This window comes from Artibeus jamaicensis, unplaced genomic scaffold (genome assembly GCF_021234435.1).
Source record: "Artibeus jamaicensis isolate MK-2021 breed Jamaican fruit bat unplaced genomic scaffold, CSHL_Jam_final contig_452, whole genome shotgun sequence".
In the NCBI taxonomy this organism is placed as follows: Eukaryota; Metazoa; Chordata; class Mammalia; order Chiroptera; family Phyllostomidae; genus Artibeus; species Artibeus jamaicensis.
The window spans coordinates 15526537-15533779 of record NW_026521837.1 but is presented as its reverse complement, the minus strand read 5'-3'; positions in this window follow the sequence as shown (position 1 = coordinate 15533779).

Below are 7243 nucleotides of genomic sequence, written 5' to 3'. Positions count from 1 at the left end.
CACCCATAACCTAGAAAGTACAGGGCAAGGATTATTCAGTGAAGAATAAATAGCGCTAATTTCTCTTCTACTTGCTAATATAACTCTAAAGTGAGTTCAGTGCCCCATCAAGGTAACAAACCTATCCATTTGACATGGAACTGTCCATTATTCAATGTAAGCAAGTTTTTAAAATTAAGACAGTGTTAAGAAAGCAGTTTTAAGTTCACAGCAAAATTAAGGGGAAGGCACAGAGATTTCCCATATACCCTGATGAGAAAAAAAAAATCAGATATTCTCAATTAAATTACAGTAGCTGGAAAGTGAGAGAAAGAGAGAGAAATGTTAGTCTGTTTGTGGCTGCTGACCAGCTCACAAAAGACTTCTCACATTCCCGTTTTGCCTGTCGGAATTTTGGATTCATTTCCAGGTGGCTTTTTCTGCAGATTATTTTAGCCAGGCACCATGGAGCTCCAGGAGCCTCCTCACTTGTTTACACGGAGACTCTCTGGACGGCTGCCCCAGCTACTCCACAGAAGCCGGGCATTTCCTTATGCAGACCCTGCGATCCCATAGCCGGCCCCACTTCACCTTCTCCCACCCCTTGCCTATAGATCATGTGAACTCTTCCAGATTACCTCTTTCTTCCCTCTTCCCTCTACTTGAGGCATAAAAAAATGTTTGCAAAACTCTGGGAGGACAGACATATTTTCTTTTCTACCTAACCTCGCTGCTGTTGGTTTCAACTCTGTGCCCCAAGACCAGTCTTTTGGCTACTATCTGTGGTTTAATAAAACCTTACTTGCAAAAAGGCTTTGGGCTATGGAAGTGAACATTTTTTAACAACCCCTCTCCCCTACACATGTGTAACCTGCCCTATTATCAACATCTCCCACCAGGGTGGTAAATTTGTTACAATTGATGAACATGCATTAACACATCATTAAAACCCCAAGTCCATCATTTTCATTAGGATTGCTCTTGGTATTATACATTCTATAGGTTTGGACAAATGTACAGTGACATGTAGTCATTACTATGGTATCATACTGATGAGTCTTTTCATAGCCCTGATAATTTTCTGTGCCCTGCCTATTTATCTCTCCCCACTTCCAACTCCTAGTAACCAAAGATCTTTTTACTCTTCCCATAGTTTTGCCTTCCCAAGAATGTCACATAGTTGGAATGATATAGCACGTAGCTGTGACATTGTGGTTTATAATAAGAAATACATATTTGATCTTCCTCTGGTTTCTGGACCAGAGCTTGGAACACCTTGGAATTACCTAAGTGATATGAGCAAGTGTCCATTCGTAGGTTAATGTGATTTTGAAAGCATCTTAGAATGAGGGCTGGTTACCAGGAGAACCAGTCCTGTGTATAGAGGGTTGAAACTTTCAGTCCTACCCCTTGACCTCTGGGGAGAGAAAGAGGGACAGAGGTTGAGTTTAATCTTCAATAGCCAATGACTTAAATCAATCATGCTTAAGTAATGAAACCTCCATAAAAATCCAAAAGGACGGGGATTGGAGAGCTTCCAGGTTGGTGAAACAACCTGTGGAGGTGCTGGGAGGACAGCACGCTCTAAGGGCACGACCTGAGGATCTACCTCCACACCTTGCTCTATGTATCTCTTCTACCTAGGTGTCCCAGAGTTATACCCTTCTCTCTTTTAAAATTTATTTTAAAAGATAGAGGAAGGAGGGGAGAGAGAGAGATTGATCAGTTGCTTTCTGTATGCACCCCAACCAGGTATCAAACCTGAAACTTAGGTACGGACCTTGACCAGGAATTGAACTCGCAACCTTTTGGTGTATGGGACAATGCTCTGACCAACAAAGCTGCCCAGCCAGGGCCTGAGTTATATGCTTTGGAAATAACCAGTTATCTAGTAAATAAAATGTTTTAATGAATTCAGTGAGCCAGTCCAGCAAATTAATCAAACCTCAGGAAGGGGTAGAGGTCACTGGGGACATTGGAGCCCCCAATCTATAGCCAGTGGTCAGAAGCATAGGAGACAACCATCTGAAGTCAAGGGGGGTGGGGTGGGAAGCAGTCTTGTAGGACTGAACTCTTAACCCATGGAACTTGATACTACTTTCAGGTAGAATGTCAGAATCAAGTTGAATCACAGGATACTAAGCTGGTGTACAGCAAATTGCTTGTTGGTGTGGAGAATATTCTTTTGTCCCATATTGAAATTGGTTCCAGAACCCAGAGGAGCCTTTTCAGGCTGGCTTCTTCCACTTAGTAATATGCATTTAAATTTTTCCATGTCTTTTCATGACCTGACAGTACATTTCTTATTAGTGCTGGATAATATTACAGTGTCTGGATGGACCACAGTTTATGTATTCGTTCACCTACTGAAGGACATCTTGGTTGCTGCCAAGTTTTGGCAACTAAAATAAAGCTGCTATAAACATCTACATGCAGGTTTTGTGTAGACATAAGTTTTCATCTTTTTGGTAAATACCAAGGAGCATGATTGCTAATCATGTGGTAAGAGTATGTTAGTTTTTGAAGAAACTGGCAGTGTCCTCGGAGCGACTGTGCCATTTTGTGCTCCTGGAAGCAACAGGGGAGAGTTCCTGGTGCTCCACATGCTGACCAACACTTGGCATTGTCAGTGTTCCAGATTTTGACCGTTCAGTAGGTGTGCAAAGCAAGTTTGAATATAAGGAAAACCAAACTTACATACATATAAAATATCTTTGATGATTTAGTGGCAACAAGATAAACTTAGGCATCTGACTGGGAAGGATCCCAGCTCCATTACTTTTTAGCCATGTGGCCTTGGGCAAATTATTTAACCTTTCCATTTCCTTTTATCAACAGGTTGTGGTAGTGAAAGGCTTGTAGTATTTTGATACCATTCCTTTCTCCTCTGCTGTAGAATGTGTGACATATGTGTGGTTCAGGTCATCTCTCTTCTTATGACAGTACTTCTTCATTATTTCCTGATTGCAGTCAATTACCAACATGACTAGGCTTGACGTTTTGATTTTTTGGGATACATTTTTAACTTATTTCACAGAATAGTGGTAAACTTAATTTAAGGTACTTGCTTTTGTTTTACTAGTGGCTACATAGCATATAGGCTGTAACTTAAAATAATGTAGAATATAATATTAAATGATTATATCATGTATTTAAATTTTTTAATTTAACCTTTAAAAATTTTTTTCAATTACATTTTAAATTCATAATGATTAGACAATCATATACTGTACAAAATGGTCCCCCCCGATATTTCAAGTATCCACCTGGCACCATACGTAGTTGTTACAATTTATTGACTATATCCCCCATGTTGTAATTTATGTCCCTGTGACTATTCTGTAGCTACCAATTTGTACTTCTAAATCCCTTCAACTTTTTTCCTTAAATTTCCCATCCCCCCTCCCCTCTGTTAACCATGTCTGTTCTCTGTATCTATGTGTCTGTTCCTATTTTGTTTGTTTATTTTTCTCTTTAGAGTCCATATATAAGTAAAATCATATGGTATTTGTCTTTCTCTGACTTGTTTTACTTGGTATAATGATGTGGGAAGCTTTGGAAAACCTTTGCTCACCCAAAACCCCAGGCACCCTGGGAGAGCGATAATGTTGTCTGGGAAAAGCAAACAGCAGGATAGTCACAAGGACTGGGACTAGCACTCCCGCTGATAGAACTAATTTTCACATTTAGCCTTTGTAGTCTGCTTCTGCCCCGTAGATACACCTAATTGCCACATTCCGCTTCTGTATCTCCCTTTGCTACGTAGCCAGGAAGACCCCATAGACTATATAAACCCCAAGAATCCTTTGTTCAGGGCTCAGAATTTGGAGGCTGACTCCTCCGGGCCCGTGCACATGAATAAACCTTGTACTCCAGAATCCCTTGGTGTCTGGTTGCTTCGTTTTCCTATAACAATAATACCCTCTAGGTCATCCATATCATGCAGTGTTCTTTTAAATGAATGATCAAATCCTCCAATTTGAAAAATCTCCTAGATTATTTTTAAAAACCATGAATTTAACACATATTGTTCTGTGAGTTTATAGATTCCTACTTAAATCACCTATCCTGGGACATATTAGATCTCAGATTTTTAGGTTTCTGTTTCAAAATGTGACCCCTTCAAAGAGAGATTGCTAAGTTGCTTCACATGTGAAATATACTGTACAAATAAGTTGTGCCCCGATGCAGAATTCTTTTCATGCAGGAACCACAGAAACCTACCAGAAAAGATCACGGAGCCTCCATCATTTAACAAATTCTTGGAACAAACAACATTGGTGGCATAGAACAGGGAACAAAAAAGGAAATAAAACAGAATTGGCTGAAACCTCATCCAGGGGAATCAGGAAACTGGAAACCTGATGGCACCAACGAGACCTGCCTCACTTTGTTGCTCAAGGAAAGTAAAGGAAACTGTGGACCCAGGGAAAATTGCAGCCACCTCCCCAACAGGAAGGAGACAGGGCCTAGGAAGGCGGTCACCCAGCTTCACAAATAAGCACCTGAAATGCTTAGATGGTTTTAGTGCCATTGAAATGTCAGCTCTCTCAGAATGTAGCTAGTGATGGGCACACTGAGCTAGGACAGGTTAATTTCAATTCCAGACAAACACACCAAGTGCTTGGTTTTCCTTATTTTGCTTTTCTGTTATTGCCACAAATGATGTAAATAGTACATTTTCTTCTTTGGGAAGAAAAAACAGAAATGACTTTTTTTTCTTAACTCTTCTGTTTGTGTTGATACACTTGACTAGGGAGAAATCTGTAAGCAATTCAACATGCAAATTGGGGCTGCAAGTTCCTTGAAGATGAGATCCATTTTGGTGATATTTTCACATTCTTTAGAGTCCCTCGAGATGTTCAAAGAACCTCACATTCAAAAGATGATTAGGAGGGGGGCCCCTAGAGCCTGGCGCTGTCCTCACCTAATGATATCAGACCGTAGTTTCCACCAAGTGAAGAGGGCAAATTAAGATGTGGAATTACAGGAAATCCCCTTCTGCACATGTGGGCCTCACACGCAAATTACAGAGAGAAGGCGGTAACTGATCCTTCAGGCAATCCCTTTCTGAATGTTGGCATCCTTAGTATGGCAGTGTCCTCTATGCATGAAGCATTTAGACTGATTTCAGTGGACTTTTCTGCCTTGATCCAATACGTGTCTAGCCATGGATCCTGGGATCAACCATAGTGGCAGACTGACACATCCTCTCTTCCTCACACTTCAAAAGATCTACCTTTCGGGCCTTTTCTTCTTCCTCTCCCACAGCTTCTCTTTTTCTTTCTCCTTTCATTCCTTCTCCTGTTCCCTCATCCGATTCAGCATTGCCAGCCACTGTTTTCTACTTAAGATGCATAGCCATCATTATGACTGTCATAATTCACTTGGACTTCATGGTGGTCTTAACAGATCAATAGATCAGTGTCAGCCAACACTGTGAGAAATTAGTCATGCAATGAGGTTGAATAAGCACTTTGGAGGGAAAAGAATATTTTATGCCATAACACCATCAGCTAGCACTTTTTATGCATGTAACATGTGCCAGAGAGGCAACATGTTAAGTATTCTATAGATATTTTTTAAGTAGCATTTTGTGAACTTCTAGTAGTCTGCTAAGTTGTCTCATGATCCTTAAATTGTGAAAAATTCTTGTTTGAGGATCCAAGTCTGAATCTTTTCAAAATTTTTCTTTGATTTAGCTGTCTTATTTTATTTAATTAAACATCTATAAGTTTATACTCTGCTTTAGTTTCTTCTACATGTCCATAGACTGTGGTGATCATTAGCACACACCAGGAAGAAAACTCATGATCTCAAAATATTTCCTTCATCACTTGGGATGAATCAGGCTAGTGAAGTCTATAGCATAAAAGCTCCTGAGGAGTGCTAATTCTGTGGAAGCTGTGCATACTTTCTTTTTAAAACACAACTTCCTTCAGATGTTTGCTTGGTTTGTGGCAGATTTTCCAAAGTTAAATGTTTTTGTTTCTTATTGATGCATGGGATAGACACTTTATTGGGTCATAAATACAATTATAGTCCCATATCTATCACTGGGAAACCTTAAGCAAGTCATTTAATTCCTTGAGTCTGAGTGTTTTCGCTTCTAAAATGAAGTGCAGTATAGTGAAGTCACCTCTAGATCCATTCTCTTTCTTCTGCCTCTACTCTGTGTCCTGGGGTCTTTATGAATGGCCTCAATGGATTCTTTTGCCCTCTGACTTCCAGATGGGTTCAACCAATGGGGGGGACTAGTAGAAGATCAGAGAAAGGCATATTTGTTTGACTAGCTCTTTTTTTGTTGTTGTTGTTAGCAGTGCATGGCAACAGCCCCATTCCTCTACAAAAGGCCATTACCTCTCCTACAACCTCAGCTCTTCAAGTTCCAGTGACCACTCCTCCCCACTTACCCAAAATGTGCCAGGGTAGTAATGGCTTCCTGTCTGTATTAACATTATCCTCACCTTGACTGCCACAAAATATATGTATTTAAATAAACTCTAAACTGTCTTCTAGTTCCAAAATAAGTATTATCCCTTTTTGATATATCCTAGAAATATTTACTCTTCTCAGAAAGGAGATAGTTGTAAAACTTAGTTAATAAAATGTGCTCTGATTGGAGCCAGCATACATAAATGGGAGGATATTGAACTGAGCTAGGAGACCAGCAATACTGCTAATCAGGTATACGACTTCCTCCTTCCTTCCTTCCTTCCTTCCTTCCTTCCTTCCTTCCTTCCTTCCTTCCTCCCTCCCTCCCTCCCTCCCTTCCTTCCTCCCTTCCTTCCTTCCTCCCTCCCTTCCTTCCTTCCTTCTCTCCTTCTCTCTGTTTTTCCTTTGAACTGTGGTAAAATAAGCACAACATAAAATTTACCATCTTTACTGTTTTTTTTAATTAAAAAAATTTTTATTTTATTGATTATGCCATTACAGTTGTTCTATTCCCCCCTTCATTCCCCTCCACCCTGCACCCCCACCCCTACCACTCCCCCCCTTTAGTTTATGACCATGTGTCTCAAGTTCTTTGGATTCTACATTTCCCATACTATTCTTGCCCTCCCCCTATCTATTTTCTACCTACCATCTACGCTAATTATTTTCTGTACCTTCACCCCCCTTCTCCTCCCACTCCCCTGTTGCTAACCCTCCATGAGATCTTCATTCCTATGGTTCTGCTCCTGATCTAGCTGTCCTTTTAGCTTACTTTTGTTTTAGATAATCTTTACTATTTTTAAGTGCACAATTCATTGGTATCTTGTAT